This window comes from Sinocyclocheilus anshuiensis, unplaced genomic scaffold (genome assembly GCF_001515605.1).
Source record: "Sinocyclocheilus anshuiensis isolate Anshui unplaced genomic scaffold, SAMN03320099.WGS_v1.1 scaffold1753, whole genome shotgun sequence".
Taxonomy (NCBI): Eukaryota; Metazoa; Chordata; class Actinopteri; order Cypriniformes; family Cyprinidae; genus Sinocyclocheilus; species Sinocyclocheilus anshuiensis.
Window position 1 is genome coordinate 732,474 of NW_015541398.1, and position 18,707 is coordinate 751,180.

The 18,707-nt window shown below is 38.6% G+C and overlaps 1 protein-coding gene across 1 annotated transcript in view; it reads left to right on the plus strand.

Moving 5' to 3' along the window:
- The first annotated feature begins 13,143 nt into the window (after positions 1–13,143).
- Positions 13,144–18,707, plus strand: part of dlgap4b (discs, large (Drosophila) homolog-associated protein 4b) — a 106,207-nt gene continuing 100,643 nt past the window's right edge. The window contains exon 1 of the mRNA XM_016489245.1: positions 13,144–13,344. The gene's annotated coding sequence lies outside the window, so the exon portion shown is untranslated. The remainder of the gene's footprint in view (positions 13,345–18,707) is intronic.

Consider the following 18,707-nt stretch of genomic DNA (forward strand, 5'->3'; position numbering starts at 1 on the left):
CTATCTATCTTAGCAACACTCTAGAAACCATCAAGTATGTTCTGTAAACCTCAGAAAATCTTTGCAATGATCATAGTCCTTTCAGTTTGTGCTTTATATTCCAAGTCTTCTGAAGTCATGTAATGCTTTATGTGAGGAACAGCAACATTTAAATTGTCATTTGCAGAATTTTTTTCCCCTCTGCCGTAGCTTTCATTTACGTTCACATGTCATGTCAGACAAAGCGTAGCACCAAATTGTCTTTTTTTAAAGAATTTAGTTTGAGAATCTTCCTATAGTTTTCTTTGAGCTACCTTTATTATTTCCTTCACTGACAGTGATGTAACATTTGCACAATGAATCGTGATCCATCACAAGTTCTTTTAACATTTACTTAAGCATCTACTGTTTTGACCTTTATGATGCGTGTTATTCTTGTGCGCAGCCGAACGTTACGATTACATGTGAGGCTTCTGTAATGCAGCATTTCACTTACACAGACTTTAACTTTAACTCTATTATTTTTTTACTGCCTCAGAGCACTAGTATTTTCTTCTGAAAATGCACATCTTTATACTTTCTGCTGTAGTTTTTTCCACTGGGGTTTGTGTTTGATGCAGTGCTCTTTCTTTCCCTCCTGTTTCATGCACCACGTGTCGGTGTGATCAGAGGAGCATGCGAGGTAAGACGTAACAATTAGTTAATGGAACATGAAGAGAACAGAACAGGTCTCATCTGCTCCAAAATCCTCTCATAATCTGCTTTTTAAAATGCCCCAGTTAATCCTGCGGTGGACAACAGTGCTGGCCGACCCTCTCATTCAATGAAATGTGTAGAGTCAGAGAGAAAACAGACGGTCGTGCCATTTACAGGATTTACTGTAACCAGACAAGAGGGTCGGGAGTGACGCTTCCTCCAGCGCTTGTGTTGTTGTACCTCGTGTGTTAGAGAGACGGACAGACTGAGAGCGATTAAAGGCGGATGAGTGGAATGGAAAAATGACATGTGGCCATTTCGGATGAATGCCAAAGTGTGATTTCTGTGTGTTTGAAGGGGTATGTGTGTGTAGAGCGTGTGTCGAGTGTGTGCTGTTTGCCTTGGGCTGAGCAAACTCTCTCTGTGTAGCTGATGTGGGTTTTAAATAGCAGCTCTGGAGGTTCAAACCAACATCACAGAATCCAGCACAGAAACAGGCAGCGCTGGATAAACACACACAAGAGCACATGTACAACCTGCACTGAGCACCTGACAAAGTCTATGAGCTAGTTAGATACAAAAACCCATTACACTGATTGAGAAGAATGTTGAGTGTGTTTGTTAAAGTACTTTCTTCCATCTTGATCTAATATCAAGATGGAAGAAATAGAGTCTTTATAAGCTTCAAAAATGTTGGGCACTGCTAAAATTAATATCTGTTGTGAATTATGTATTTAAAATATATTTAATTTATACACTACTGTTCAAATGTTTAGGGTCAGTATTGGTTTTTTTTTTTTTGGAAAGGGATTAATATTTTTATTCTACAAGGGGATTTACTGTAACCAGACAAGAGGGTCGGGAGTGACGCTTCCTCCAGCGCTTGTGTTGTTGTACCTCGTGTGTTAGAGAGACGGACAGACTGAGAGCGATTAAAGGCGGATGAGTGGAATGGAAAAATGACATGTGGCCATTTCGGATGAATGCCAAAGTGTGATTTCTGTGTGTTTGAAGGGGTATGTGTGTGTAGAGCGTGTGTCGAGTGTGTGCTGTTTGCCTTGGGCTGAGCAAACTCTCTCTGTGTAGCTGATGTGGGTTTTAAATAGCAGCTCTGGAGGTTCAAACCAACATCACAGAATCCAGCACAGAAACAGGCAGCGCTGGATAAACACACACAAGAGCACATGTACAACCTGCACTGAGCACCTGACAAAGTCTATGAGCTAGTTAGATACAAAAACCCATTACATTGATTGAGAAGAATGTTGAGTGTGTTTGTTAAAGTACTTTCTTCCATCTTGATCTAATATCAAGATGGAAGAAATAGAGTCTTTATAAGCTTCAAAAATGTTGGGCACTGCTAAAATTAATATCTGTTGTGAATTATGTATTTAAAATATATTTAATTTATACACTACTGTTCAAATGTTTAGGGTCAGTATTGGTTTTTTTTTTTTTGGAAAGGGATTAATATTTTTATTCTACAAGGATGCATTAAATTGGTCAAAAGTCAAAGTAAAAAAAATATATTTCAAATAAATGCTGTTCTTTTGAACTTAATATTCATCAAAGAATCTTGAAAAATGAAATGTATCACAACTGTTTTCAACATTGATAATAATCAGAAATGTTTCTCGAGCAGCAAATCAGCATATTAGAATGATTTCTGAAGATCATGTGACACTGAAGACTGGAGTAATGATGCTGAAAATACAGATTTGATCACAGAAATAAATTACATTTTAACAGATATTCACATAGAAAACATCTATTTTAAATGGTAATAATAATTCACAAAATTACTGTTTTTACTGTATTTTTGATTAAATAAATGCAGCCTTGGTGAGCAGAAGAGACTGTTTGGAAACAGTCTTCATTTGTGCAGTTCCATTCAGTGCCTCTAGTGATTGAGAAACTTGCACAGCTTCGTTTTCTGAACTAAAATATGCTACAATAACGAAGTGGGCCAAAGGTTACATAATGCATTTCATATCAAATGCTTGAAAAGATGGAAAGAAGAGAGAACTGAGCTGGCACACATTTCCCTGATCTCTGTTTCTGCTGACATTCCCTGTTGAAACGAGGGAAGAGAGTTGAGACAATTTCCTCCGTCTTTATTTCCAACTGCATCGCTGTAATTAGAATCAGCTCCCACACACACACACACACACACACCTTTCTCTGCGAATCAAATCCGCGCTTCCCATATGCTATAAGTACCAAGCCATTTCACTCATATTTAATTATCGTCTCACTGTGAGGTCACGCGCATCTGCTGACAGAATTAGTTTAGTGTCTGGACTGTGTTAATCTAAAGACAGGATGCCATTTAACGATCACTCAAGAAAACTCAAACCAATAATGTCTCCATTATGTTCCTGAAATCATTTCAATATGACTGGAAGCTCTTTCTACAAAAAAAACTTTTCTTTGTGTTTTGTGTCTCTTGCTCTGGCAAGCGTGTGAATCGCGGCTTTGAGAATAGATGTTTTGAAGTTGCAAAAGTGCATGTTTGGAGGTGATGATTAATGAGAAAAGCACAGAGACCTCTGAGAGCTCGTGAAGACGTGTGGCGAGTGCAATTTATAGTCAGACTGTGAAACAAGACGAGATGAATGACTTGGTCGGTCTCACAAGCAGCTGGCAAGAAATAAGCAATGTAAAGTTATGATTGTGATGTCACTGTGCAATATTAAACTGTGAAGTTGCAAGTGTTCTTTTATGTGCAAAAGCAATTCGTGTGAAAACAGGTGTTAAATCTGTCAAAACCTTGCTTTTATTACATCCTTAAAAGTAAAAGAATGAAAATATATCTTAAATAGAGCAATAAGCTGTGAGAGAATTTGCCTCACACTGATTTTAAGGTAAAGCATGTTCTTAAGCACGGTAAAATCAAAGCTTCAAATGACTAATTGCCTTCATAAAACAGCTGCATCAGCAATATAATGAAGCACCGATAATATTCAACCTGATGTGCATTTCCTGAATGCAGCAGAAAAAAAGTTTTAGGCATAGTTTACACGTCAAAGATTGTTTGTTTGGACTCATAAAAATGTGAAGTTATGAATTTGATGTCATTTCACAAAATTACCTCATGACCTTCTAAGTGGTCTTTTAAGTGGCAATAGCATTAGGGTCATTCTGTGACAAATTTCAGAATTTTCCCTGCCTAAAAGTTTTGATTTTGTTAATATTTTTTCTGACCAGAGTAGCCAGAATGACTAGTCATGGATGAATATTTACTGAGTAATCCACTATTTTGTTTAGAGGGATCAAAATTTACATTTTCACCTGAGATTCGGAGCCAAATAACAGGGGGGTAAAAATGATTTTAGAAAGATGGCAGCATCATGTTATTTTTACACAGAGATTGGTGGCTCTATTAGTAAAATCTGTTGACTTTAGCAGTGCTTATTGCATTATCTGCCAATGGGGACTGTTCAAAAATGGGAAAATAACACTTTTCACATTTTTTCCAGAAAGTTTGCGTGGCTGTAACTCAAGAATATAAAAAATATCTTAATAAAGATTTATTTTGTTATCTTAATTTTTAAGGCCCAATATGGTTTAATTCCTGAGCTATAGGGATTTCATTGTGGCTCCTAGAGTAAATTGGACACAATTAGAACAAAATAGTGTTGAAACTAGAAACTCTTGACAATTAATGACCCATTATGAATTGGTGAGAGTTTACAAAACTGCCCCCACAAGTTAGTTAAGTCTGGAAAAACGCTTGCTTTAATGGATGAGACCACCTGACTGATGTGTACAGTGACCAACCATAGATTTTATGTGCCATTTAAGCGCAGCTTTATCTGAAATAGATCATAGTAGATTAATAAAAGATCACAATGATCATAGAAACACACTTTAAACATATGCAGACTGAGGCTGAGAACAGAAGTCAGTGCATTTAGCTTTACTTTTAAAGCAGTTTTACTGCATGTCATGATTTAGACAGCTAGGACAATGTTTTTGTTTAATGTACCTCATTGACAGCGCTAGATGTGAATGTTTCCCAGTTTTACTAAAATCTGTGAAATATTAAACAATGCTAGGCTTACCTCGAATGATCTGACAGCTCACACTCAGCGAGAAACTGTTTGTCTACTGTTATGCTGCTCCGGTTTACAGTGGATGTGATATCCTGAGAGAGACATTCAGATAGAAAAGAGTGAAAAGGAATACTTTCTTGTCTTGCGAACAAGAAAAGTGAATCACTGTGAACATTTTCATATATTCTGCATAATGCTCTTTTTTCTTTTCTTCTCAAACGGTTCTAGAATATTACAACACTATTCCACTCGAGTCATTTTATCCAGCCGTATTTTGTGTTTATTATTCCCATGGCTGCAATTATGGTTGCATTTTTAAAGTGGTGCTCCAAAAATATTGTTTTAATACAACATCTAAAATGCACATGTGCTCATTGCCTGATATCTTTCTCTCCTGTCTGAGCAATATGAGTGTAATCTATATGGAGTTAGGCCATGCTATCTTTATCGTTCATCCTAAAATCATGAACCTAAAGTAGTTTGTTTGAGATCATTTGAGCTGTTGTCTCTAAACGGATTTGGGCTGAATTTGGTGGATGGCAGCTGTTCCCATCTATGGATGTTCTCATGTGTCTCACAACCATCTGCCGATCAGATGCCACGTCACATAAGCTCTTGTGGTTTTGACATCTCCCCTCATCTCTCTTTATTTGATGAACTAAAAATACATTTAAAAGAGTGACGATGACAGTCTGCTGGATATGAATTACTTTATGGTTATTTTTCACAAGGGTTTGGCTACAAATAACACAAAGCATATTTGATTGTGAATACACATCTATAGTTCTGAGAAATTCACTAATTACTTAATTAGATGATCTGTGCTTAGAACTTTTGATAAACGCACCATGCATTAAAGTCTTGAAGTTGTTTAGAAACTGTAAACAGTCTTCAGATGGGCTAATGAAGAACTTGGCAGAAAAATCGTTTATTCTAAAAAAAAATGTTAATTTAATGCATTTGTTTACTGAACACTGGTGTTTTTTATCATTTTTCAGTTGCTGTATTTTATTAAAGCAATAAGCTGTGTATTCAAGAGATTTTAGTTAAAGGAGTAACTCACTTCATTTCACTTTTCTTATATGGATTGATTCTTCTTTTTTTTCCTCTAAAAATCTTCATTTGTATTCATCTGGAGAAAGAAAGTCGTCTGGGATGGCACGAGGGTGAGAAAATGATGAGAGAAGTTTCATTTTTGAGTGAACTATCCCTTTAAGAAGTGACATTTGCATTCATTCATTTAGCAGATAAGAGAACATCACAAGAAATTTGTCATAAGAGATGACAATATCACTAAAAAAATGTGGTTTGATTGGCCTGTTTTTGTTTCAGAGGTAGTGCTGTAGGACTGAATGATTTGTTTTTGTTTATTTGTGTTCTTTGAATGCATTGATTGGTGAGGTAGCGTTTGCATTGATTACTGACTAACTCTCTTCCTCAGAGAGAGAGAGAGAGAGAGAGAGAGAGAGAGAGATGCACCTGACCTGAAAGTGATTAGAGTAACAGAGGAAGTGGGTGTTACTGCTTTATGTCAGGACTCTGGTCTCTTTTTACACAATCTTCTGCTAAGAATTATTACTTCGCTTCAGATGGCAATAAAAGAAGCAGAATAACTAAGTTATTATAGCTTTAGATTTGCTGTGCACACTTACTTTTAAATAATAGAATGTCTTCTTTACCTATTGTCTTTTTGGGGAGTAGTATCTTTCCTCACTGCAAACGGGGGAATGGATGTGCTAATGTCCTTGAGAACATATTTCACATTAAATATAGAGCCCGGTGTCCCTGTTCCAGCTCCTGACTGGATCGGGATTAATGACCTCCACTGGGTTCACTGGCATAATGACCAGTAGGTCAGACAACTGCTTCAGGTCAATTCAACACACTAAGTTAACCAGAACAGCATATGCAGCTCAACTCTCTGCCTGCAGCTACAACAGTTTACACTGACTGACTGCAGTGATTAACCAGGAAAACACTCAGTATTGAATTCAACATGTTTGATGTGTGTGCGTGTGTGTGTGCGTGTGTGTGTGAAAAAAGAGAGATTATTGGACGTAGAGCAAAAGATATTGACATTAAACTTTAAAGGAATAGTTCACTCCAATTAAAGCTCTATCATCATCACTCACCTCATGCTTTTATTTTTCATAGTTTGAGCTCTTCTGCTTACCAAGGCTGCATTTATTTGATCAAAATACAGTAAAAAAACGGTAAAATTGTGAAATATTATTACAATTTCAAATAAGTGTTTTCTATGTGAATATATGTTAAACTGTAATTTATTTCTGTGATGCAAAGCTGAATTTTCAACATCATTACTCCAGTCTTCAGTGTCACATGATCCTTCAGAAATCTTCAGAATTTTTTTAAGATCCTTTGATGAATAGAAAATTCAAAATAACAGCAGAAAATAACATTTCTGTAAAACAAATATCTTTTATTATAAATGTCTTTACTGTCACTTTTGGTCTGTTTAATGAATCCTCGCTAAATAAAAGTATTAAGTTCTCAGTGCATCTCTTTATCATTAACGGTAGTGTATATAATCTGAACAGTAGCCCAATGTCCATCACTTTAATAATCTCCTTCACCAAAAAAGAGATACATAGTTAATGCTATTACGTAAATACATTCATATATGAGAAGTTTCAGGTCACTTCAGGATAATCCAGACTAGAGTGGAAGTTTGAGAGCTGGCATTTGGATTTAATGTGTTTGAGGTGGGATCAAACGGAAAGGTTCGGATTGAATCTTGCTTCATCCCATTAGCTTCTGCAGAGAAGGGAGTCTAAAGGATAAGTATGCAAAAATGTACCGCTTGTTAGACTTTTAATCCAAAGCATCTAGCTGTAGACTGCAGTGTCAGATTCCTATTGGCAGCTCGGGGCTAAACGCTTCTCCAAAATCCTTCATGATGATAGAAGAGGAGCAGACATACATGTGTTCAATCTCACAAATCTTTAATCTCTCCATAAACAGCAAATGTCCTTAACTGGATCATCTGATGGCATATTATGAGATCAAAATTAGAGAACAACCTACAATTTCCTAAATTTCGAGGTCACTGCTTAGCCCATTTGAAGTTATCCTAACAGGAGTAAAGGGGCAGTTTTTTAAGCATATTTCTTAAATTAATTGTGTTATAAAGCACAGTATAAAAAACTTAAATTAGATATTTGAAAAAGAACTCTGATCAAAATTAGAGAACACTTACTGATACCTACAAAGATATTGGTGTTAATCTGGCATCTGGTGCTAATTTCCTTAATTATATGACAAACCCTATTTAACTAGAAGCATTTCTCTAATTTTCACTGAGATTGCAAGATGGCGGGCCGCTCTAAGGTGACTGAAACCCTGCAACAGGACGCGGTCCAGATGATGACCCTTTCAGCCACTGTAAGAGAAGCTGGTCATTCTAAATCTGTGATTTCACGAATACTGCAGCTTTACAATAGCACTAATCCATTCAAGTCCCCCAAAAAGGCTGGCCATCCTTGTAAGACAAATGCACGAGAAGACAGGATAATGCGGAGATGCTCAATGGGGAATCGGTTCAGCACTGCAGCTGGAATTGCTCGCCAGTTCAGCGCTGAACAGGGTAAGGATCTGTCTTGGCACGTTTAAGAGAAGCCGGAGTGAAAGCACACTCTGCAGTGACCAAACCTCTCAACAGCAGAAAGAATCTAAAGGCTAAGCTCACCTTTGCTGAGGAACATGTTGTGTGGAGAGAGAAGAACTGGTCCAAAGTCCACTTTAGTGATGAGAGCAAGTTTCATTTATTTGGGTCAGATGGGAAACATTTTGTTCAGCATCAAACTGGGGAAAGACTGAACCCCGAGTGCATAAAGAAGTCAGTGAATATGTACATAAATATCCTTAAATGACAATGCAAACATACTCTTTTTACTTTAGTTACAGAGTAGAAGTGTTGCACAATACGAATAGGAAATCTAACATGACACTTAATGATGGAAAGACATTTCAAAAAAGTATCATGTTCGTGGTACATGTCTGCAATATTCCAGGATCTCTGGAAATAAACTGATATAGTTGTTCAGATTTGTTTGTGCACTTAATTTAGACACCTACTTTAACCCAGTTCACTCTGTATATAATAACTGCATCCAGATGCATCAAGCATCACTTCATTGAATCACTTCAAATGAGTCAAATGCTACAGTCACCTCCTCAGATCATGGCTGACATATTATTCCCAACATCTCCTCCCAGAAGACTTCCGCATATGTGTCACACGCTTCTGCAGGTAAATAAAGACGAAACAGAGTGTTTTCTGGTTCCACTCTACTCTAGACCTGAAGAAGAGACTGTTAAATATACAGAACAAACTATTATCAATAGTCTTCTGTCCCATGTGTAACAGTTTAATTCTGGCTTGACATGTACAAACATTAAAATGCTCCTGCTTCTGTCCTGTAATAGAGTCCCTCCTGTTCTTTCTGTCATGGGCTTGTTAATCAGGCTTTTGAATAACAGCATAAGGTTTGGAACACATTGCAGATCATTTTGGCCCAGAACCACTCACTTAGTGAGGAAGACACCATATTATTGACATGTAAAAGTGACCGACCACAGTTTTTGCTTTTATGTGCCATTGAGAGGCAAGTTTAGAAATTTGTCAGAATGTCAGTCTTTTCTTTTCTTTTTCAGGTTTAAGGAAATATAATATTTGACTTTATATTATATAACTTCAACCATAGTTTGTTTTGTGTTTACTTGTCATTTAGAAAAGAATTCATGTGAAATAGATTATATTACAATAATAGTCCAGCCTGGACAACAACAGCAGTAGTAACTACTACTACTACTACTACTACTGTCACGAATCCGGTCTGTGGCCTTCCGGCCGATTGCCACTAGAGGTCATTCTACCATTACATTGACTCTCACACTACACAGACTGTTACATGTCACTCCGGACTACAGTTCCCATCATCCATTGCACTTACACAGCTGAATTCACTGATCACACAGCCGTCACTAATCACACGCTCACCTGAGAGCCATTACACACTCTATTTAACACTCTCTCAGTTCCTGTTCAGATCGCCGTGTATTGTTCTGCATTTATCACTCATCTAGCGATAGCTGCATTACCGAGCCTAGTATCTTGTTTTCCTTGTTTTCTTCGTCTTGTCTTGTCTGTTTCCCTGTGTTCTGATCACTGCCTGTGTACCTGGATTATCCCTCGAGTCTCGCCCAATTGGATACTGTTCGCCCCTGCCTGGACCTTTGCCTTGTACCTGGATTATCCCTCTTGCCTTGCCATCAATATACCTGTTTGCCATTTTCTGACCTATGCCTGTTTTTGACCACGTCTCTGTTAATAAAGCCTTGCAGATGGTTCCGCACGCTTCCTGTGTTCCCTCCGTAACAGAATACATGGCCCCACAAGGATCCAGCGGCTTTCCGGAACGACACTGGCCAGGTAAGGACACCGCAAGACTGTTATTAGCTCTCGAGCAGGGCACCCGATCGCTCGAGAGCTATATTCAAGAGTATTTAGATCTTGCATGTTTCTCTGATCTGCCGGACTGTGTGCTGATAGACTTCTTTTGTGAGGGCATTAACCAGCCGCTCAAATCGCGACTAATACGTGAGAGTCCCCGTTCATCTCTAAGTGATTTTATGGGCTTTGTTGACTGTTGGTTCAACGTTCACTGTGGGCGTCGCAGAGGAACACGACCTCGCACTCACTCGTGTAATGGTGGCCACACTAGAGCACACTCACAAAATGGCGGACACAACAGCGCCCCGTTATGTCACAGCTGCCAATCCTGAGTCAAATCAAGTCACAGTTGTTCCTCTCAGTTCCTGTTCAGATCGCCGTGTATTGTTCTGCATTTATCACTCATCTAGCGATAGCTGCATTACCGAGCCTAGTATCTTGTTTTCCTTGTTTTCTTCGTCTTGTCTTGTCTGTTTCCCTGTGTTCTGATCACTGCCTGTGTACCTGGATTATCCCTCGAGTCTCGCCCAATTGGATACTGTTCACCCCTGCCTGGACCTTTGCCTTGTACATGGATTATCCCTCTTGCCTTGCCTTGCCATCAATATACCTGTTTGCCATTTTCTGACCTATGCCTGTTTTTGACCACGTCTCTGTTAATAAAGCCTTGCAGATGGTTCCGCACGCTTCCTGTGTTCCCTCCGTAACAGAATACATGGCCCCACAAGGATCCAGCGGCTTTCCGGAACGACACTGGCCAGGTAAGGACACCGCAAGACTGTTATTAGCTCTCGAGCAGGGCACCCGATCGCTCGAGAGCTATATTCAAGAGTATTTAGATCTTGCATGTTTCTCTGATCTGCCGGACTGTGTGCTGATAGACTTATTTTGTGAGGGCATTAACCAGCCCCTCAAATCGCGACTAATACGTGAGAGTCCCCGTTCATCTCTAAGTGATTTTATGGACTATGCTTTGTTGACTGTTGGTTCAACGTTCACTGTGGGCGTCACGGAGGAACGCGACCTCGCACTCACTCGTGTAATGGTGGCCACACTAGAGCACACTCACAAAATGGCGGACACAACAACGCCCCGTTATGTCACAGCTGCCAATCCTGAGTCAAATCAAGTCACAGTTGTTCTTCATGAGTCAAGTCAAATCACATAGTCACAGCTGATCTTCATGAGTCAAGTCACAGCTGATCTTCATGAGTCAAGTCACAGCTGATCTTCATGAGTCAAGTCACAGCTGATCTTCATGAGTCAAGTCACAGCTGATCTTCATGAGTCAAGTCACAGCTGATCTAGTCAAGTCAAGTCACAGCTGATCTTCATGAACCAAGTCAAGTCACAGCTGATCTTCCTGAGTCACGTCACGTCACAGCTGATCTTCCTGAGTCACGTCACAGCTGATCATCCTGAATCACGTCACGTCACAGCTGATTATCCTGAGTCTCGTCAGGACACAGCTGATCGTCAGGAGTCTTGTCATGTCCTGTCTATTGCACCCAGAGCTTCAAGGTCAGTCATTTGGTATCCCAGTCTGGTATCTAGTGTGAGGGATACACCACTGGTGTCTGCACGCACAGCTGGTATCCCCAAACCCACTCACTCTAACCCTTGCCCACTATTAGGTCTCCAGAGTTGGCGGCTGAAGCTGCAGAAGGGGTAGAGGTAGTGGTGCTCGCTGCTGTGTTCCCCGAAGCGATGGTGCCCGCTGCAGTTTCTCCAGAGGTGGCGGCGCATGCTGCAAAATCTCCCAAAGCGGCGGTGCTCGCTTCAGCTCCTTGCGTGGTGGTGGCGCCCAGAAATGCACTTTCAACCTGTCATGTCAAGGTTGAAGGAACCTTTGCCGAACTCTCCCTGTATCCTGAGGGCACTACTGTAGAACCTCCAGAGGTGGCGGCACCCGCTGCAGAACCTCCAGAGGTGTCAGTAGTACCCACCTGTGAACTTCCTGTTTGTCCTGTCACGGCCATGGAGGCCGTTTGTGAGCGTTCTGCCTGTCCTGTCACGGCTAAGGACGCCGTCTGTGAGCTCTTTGCCTGTCCTGTCATGGCTAAGGAGGCCGTCTGTGAATCCTCGTCCTACCCTGTCACGGCTATGGAGGCCGTTTGTGAACTCTCTGCCCGTCCTGTCACGGCTATGGAGGCCGTTTGTGAGCTCTTTGCCTGTCCTGTCACGGCTAAGGAGGCCGTTTGTGAACTCTCTGCCTGTCCTGTCACAGCTAAGGAGGCCATCTGTGAGCTCTTTGCCTGTCCTGTCACGGCTAAGGAGGCCGTCTGTGAATTCTCGTCCTGTTCTGTTCCGGCCAAGGAGGTCGTCAGTGAACTCGTTGTCTGTCCTGTCACGGCTATAAAGGTTTTGACCACGTCTCTGTTAATAAAGCCTTGCAGATGGTTCCGCACGCTTCCTGTAGCAACTACTAATAACAAAAAGTCAACTATTGCTTTTTTAAGCCGTTTGGAGTTTGGAAGCATAAATTGGTATTATAATCATTATATAACTATTATAATTATTTGTTTAGAAAAAAAGCAGTGTGAACATTTTTCAAAACATCTTTTGCGTTCCACTGAAGAACGAAAATCATACGAATTTTAAGACAACAAATTTTAAATTTTTGAGTAAAGTATTCCATTAAAAAGTATATTATTTTCAAGCTTTTGAAGATTTAAAAAGAATAAAGATGAAAAAAGTAGTTTTTTTTGTACTCATGTTTTATTTACTTGCTAAACGTCTAAACGGAATGAATTGGGTCGCTGTCCGTGGTGCTGATCTCGATCGCTCTCTCTCTCTCTCTCTCTCTCTCTCTCTCTCTCTCTCTCTCTCACACACACACACACACACACACCCACACTCACACACACACACACACACACACACACACACACACACACACACCTACCTCCCTCTCAGTGTTTGTGTTGCTTTCCTCGCGGATGAATCTCGCAGTGATGGAGCTCAGAGTGGCTTGTTTTCGCGCTCGCCGGAGATAAAGTGATTTTAAGGAGAAATGCGGCGTGTTTCCTGTGCTGCTGATTTCACACACCGCCAGACCTGAGCTCACATTGAGACGAGGAGCGGCGCTGGGAAGTTTAATGTTTCTCAAGAGCGAAGGAAACAGTCCTCCGAACATCTGAGGTAAAACTCCTCGATCTGCTGAACCTTCTAGTCTCAGATCAGATATTGACGAGGGAACATCAGAGCCTGTCAGGCTATGTGTGTAGTTTGAGTTGAGATGTGTGTCAGTTGTTTTGTAAGCGTGCTCGTGTGTTTCTGTCTGATGAGCCGAAACACAGTGTGAGGGCTTGGGCTGTGTCTCAAACCTAGTGAGCTGGCTACATACTGTAGCAGCATTTCTGGGGAACACAGCCATGAGGTTATTATGTAGTTGATGCATTTTAGCTTATAAGCACTTAATGAAGGGAAATTATTTTCTAAATGACCACTGTCTGTCAGTCTTATCTTGTATATAGCTTTAAACACAGGCCCAGAGTGATAACTGCATTTATAAAAACTGATAATTGTTGGTTTTGCTCTAATTTTGAATTGCTTTCTAGTGTGCAGTTGACTTGGGTTTTATTAAATAACGAAAATAACTGTTTAAGAATGCTAGCTACATTAATTCCTATTGTGGATCTGCTGGTGAATCACGAATATTGATTGTAAAGCTGGGTTGAGGCTGAAAGGTGGTTTCCCATGCTCTCCTGGCCTCTAGATGGAACATTTCCATAATGAGGTCAAGAATAATTTCAGTAAAAACCAGAATAAAATGTCTGCATTGCTAAAAAAGTGCTGTGTGAATACAAATATGTGTTGTTTAACCATCTGATGAGGTCAATATAAGCATTATTTGGGCTGTTTTTCAGCAACTACTTGCAAATGTCTGCCTTTTTGTAAAAACTGAATTTGCTTCTGCAGCTGTCTGGCTATTCTGTGTGATGTGAAACAGTATCATCAGATGTGAATTGAGCTGTTTGAAAAACTCTTGCAGCTGGTGATGGTTTCAGTCGATCATATGCTCACGAGTCACATTTTTAGTCTTATCACACAGTCACCTTTAAGGTAATGGGTTGAATCGAGCAGATTTTAAGATTCAGCTCAGTTCTGGTTTTGTTTGTGCATCCAGCTCTATCATTCTTCTTTCTGGTATCTGTCTGCACTGTTGAAAGCCCCTCTTATTTACCCTCAGCTGCATTTATTTGATTCTTACCTCTGAACTTTCTGCAAAATGCTTTTTTTTTTTTTTTTGTATATGCATGACTTGAAAGTTTTATAACTGAACACTGTGTTGCATAACAAGTTTAAACATCTTCAAAAATACGACAGATCTGCTCAGATTGTTGTTTGTTGAGTTTTATCTAGCACAGTGCGCGTCATCTGTGAAGCTCTCTATAACAGGCTGATGGCTTGGCAAATGCTCGATTCGTCTCTGGGCACACTTACATGCACTGTTTTAGCAACTCACAGAAGACCTAGGTATCTTGGCTTTATACTGCATTGCATATGATTGTTTCTTAATTCTTCAGCTTATGCCTTTTTAATAATAATACTGTTTTAATTTGAGTAATATTGGAACTATATTATATTATTATTAGCTATTAAAGTTAAGTTCTTTTGCAGGGACATTTGCAAATACGTTCAAGTTCATTTTATTGTCATTCAGCCCAGATATGGGAGAATGAAGTTATGTTTCTGTACAGGTCCTGGCATTGATTCAGCATTAACGTTCCCAGCATAACAACAATATACAGAAAGGTCGTTTTGTGTATCACATATTAGCAGTGCAATATATGTAGTACAAATACAATAATACAAAAGTTTAGACAATAAACAATATACACAGAATACAAGACATGTTAGGGCACAGTGAAGTGCATGTTCAGTCTACAAACTTTCTTCACATTGTCTAATTCTAGGCCTATTTTCTACAACCCAGTGCTGTCTACCATCTAGATGCATCCTAACTGAAATGGAGGCTCATAAGTGACAGATTTGGAGCACAGATGTGTGTCATACATAGTGTCTCACATGAAGCAAACGGGAAACTGGATGCACAATTGATTTTAATAGAGTTATGATGATATGAAGTTATAAAGATACTGATGCAACACTCTAAAAACTGTACACACAAATATTAAGTCATGTAGTCTATTTCAATTAATTGAAATAATCATATTTATATATTTGCAATAATTATTTCAAAATGCATTCTGTGTTTGCCTTCTCTGTAAAGGATGCATTCAATGCTGCATTAGATTTTGTTCTCTGTAGATCCCACCTTCTCACGCGCCACGATTGGTCGGTTATGTACAATGCCTGCATGTTATTGGTCAAACTACTTTTCGATCATTACCTTCAGCAAGTATGAAAACAGGAAAACAAAGCCAAAACCTGGATATTTTAGGCAATATAGAAATCCTAGCCAGGATGTGTCTGGGGAAAAATGGCAATTTTGGAAAATAGGCTCATTTTAGAGTTCATTAGCTCATAGGCTCCCCTAGAGTTAAACAGTTGAGTTTTACCGTTTTCGAATCCATTCAGACGATCTCCGGGTCTGGCGGTAGCACTTTTGGCTGTAGCTTAGCATAGATCATTGAATCTGATTAGACCGTTAGCATCTCGCTCAAAAATGACCAAAGAGTTTCTATATTTTTCCTATTTAAAACTTGACTCTTCTGTAGTTACATCGTGTACTAAGACCGACAGAAAACGAAAAGTTGTGATTTTCTAGGCTGATATGGCTAGGAACTATACTCTCATTCCGGCGTAATAATCAAGGAACTTTGCTGCCGTACCATGGGTGCAGCAGGCGCAATGATATTACGCAGCGCCTGAAATCGCAACTTTTCATTCTATCGGCTGAATGGATTCGAAAATGGTAAAACTCAACTGTTTAACTCTAGGGGAGTTGGAAAATGAGCCTATTTTCAAAAATAGTAGTCCTTTAAGGACCAGTTCTCACTATTAACTAGTTGCTTATTAGCTTGTATATTACTAGCATATTGGCTTTTTCTTAGTACTTATAAAGCACGTATAAATGCCTTATCCTGCATGACCATATATTAGATCCCTTAATCCACCCCATACCTAAACTTAACAACTACCTTACTAACTATTAATAAGCAGCAAATTAGGATCTTATTGAGACAAAAGTGTTAGTTGATAGTGAGTGTTCCCTAATCTGAAGTGTTACCATAATTATTTACAATAAGATTCAACATGTTAACATTCATTAATTCAGCAGTTAACATTAAATAATGACCAATTCTTTTACAACAATTATTAATCTTGTTTAATCTGTGTTAATTATTTTTTTCTAAAATATCCAGGTTGTAAAATGTTCAAATAAACAAGCTCTCCTTTTATCAAAAATCACTGGACAAATGAAAAGAAACAAGAAAACAATGTTGTTTCTTTTTTTTAATTTTATCCAGTGATTTTTAATAAAGTAAAAGATTGTCCAAACAAATCTTACTTAATGTACTAAATTAACATTAGCTAATTTATTCGAACAAACTTGAATTAACACTTAAAAATAATGCATTTTTAGCCTAGTTTAATAAATAATGCAAAAATGTTGTTCATTTTTAGGTCATTATACCTAATGCAATTAACTAATGCTGAAACATGTTATTTTTTTGCACATTGCCAGGCTTTGAAACAGAGCCGATGCATCAGTGCATTCCAGAGCAAATAAATGTTAAAAAGCATTAGTGCATTCACTTTAGTGCACAAGATCTGTTGCATGATCTAAACTCAGCACCAAATGCTCAGATTTGTAGTCCTTTGTCTTAAAGTATATCCTCAATCTACTGTGAACTCCCAAGTTTTACTTTCTATTGATGAGTGACTCTTGCTTTCATTAGAAACCTCCAAACAATCTTATCAACCGAAAGCCCTGAAACAGCAGTGAAGTTTCAATCTTATCTCAGTCGGCCACTGTGAACGGGCTTCTCTTGAATGGGCCGAAGTCAGTCCATCACGGCGAGTCAATAAGGAAGCGAGGGCCAACAGCCACAGCAAAGGCCATGAATGGACTGCTAATCATAGGCAGATCAATAGCCTTTTCAATAGCGCTTACTCATATTTAAACAGGGCTCAGGCTGAGAGCTCTTTCTGTGCGTGCTCGCTGCTGAAATGTGACACAATGTTCACGTCTCGCAGTACCAGCTGTGTCTTTATGCCACCAAATTAACATTCACTTTAGCAGCACTATTTCAGTATGTGTGTGTTTGTATGTGGATGCTTTTTTATTGGCCTGAATAAGCCCCATCTAGCTGCTTTAGTGACCTCAATATGCTCTTGTGCTAAAAAGAAAAACGAGAAGCTGAACTGGAGGCGATTGATGTCTTGTGGCATGATAGCTTAAGAGTCAAAGCTGTATGTCACTAAAGAATCAGTGGTGAGCTTCACTTTAGCAATGGTAAACATTGGGTAAATCGTTTGGTATACAAATAAACTGACTTTTGCATGAGCTACTTTAGAATGGCAAAATAAGTTTATATATACTGTAAATAATTTGTATTGCTGCAGTGTTGTTTATTATTAGAAACAAAGTATGTTTGTAATGCATTAAGTGAAAAAGCTTAATTCAAGATTATTATAAATGCATAGAATAAGTTTAAATATGCATACATTAATATACTACAATGTTGAATATAATTTACATATTATATATAATTATTTATATTCTACTGTACAGAAGTTTGGGGTCAATAACAAGTTTTTGAAAGAAAACTCTTCTGCTCACCAAAGCTTCATTTATTTAACCAGAAATACAGTAAAAACAGTAAAATTGTGAAATATTATTGCGATTTCAATTGACTGTTTTCTATGTGAATATATTTTAAAATGTGATCAAAGCTGTATTTTCATCATCATTACTCCAGTCTTCAGTGTCACATGATTCTTCAGAAATCATTCTAATATGCTGATTTGCTGCTCAAGAAACATTTCTGATTATTGTCAGTGATGAAAACAGTTGTGCTGCACAATATTTTTGTGGAATATTTATATTTCAGGATTCTTTGAGAATAGAAAGTTCAAAAGAACAGCATTTAAAAAAAAATAAAAATATTTTGTAACTTTATAAATGTCTTTACTGACACTTTTGATCAATTTAAAGCATTCTTGCTGATTGCTGAAAGTATCATTTTTATTTTTTAAATCTTACTGACCCAAATGTTTTAACAGTAGTATATATTAATAATCATATTACTACTACTACTACTACTAATTAGGGCTGTCAAAAAAAAAATAGAATTTTGAATATTCGTCAAATTAAAAAAAAAAAAAATCCACATTCGAATGCAAAAATGTTGCATTCGAATTTTAGGTCTGCATCAGCCGTCCGGCAGCTTATCAGTGGCGCACGAAATGCGACGACGATGTAAGTGTCATTGCTTTTGTTAGCCTATCCAGTTGAAGGCACTAGATGCGGCGCTGCTACGTTGTTCATTCAATATATTGCGGAAAACGAGAGCATCAGTGTGACGAAGATG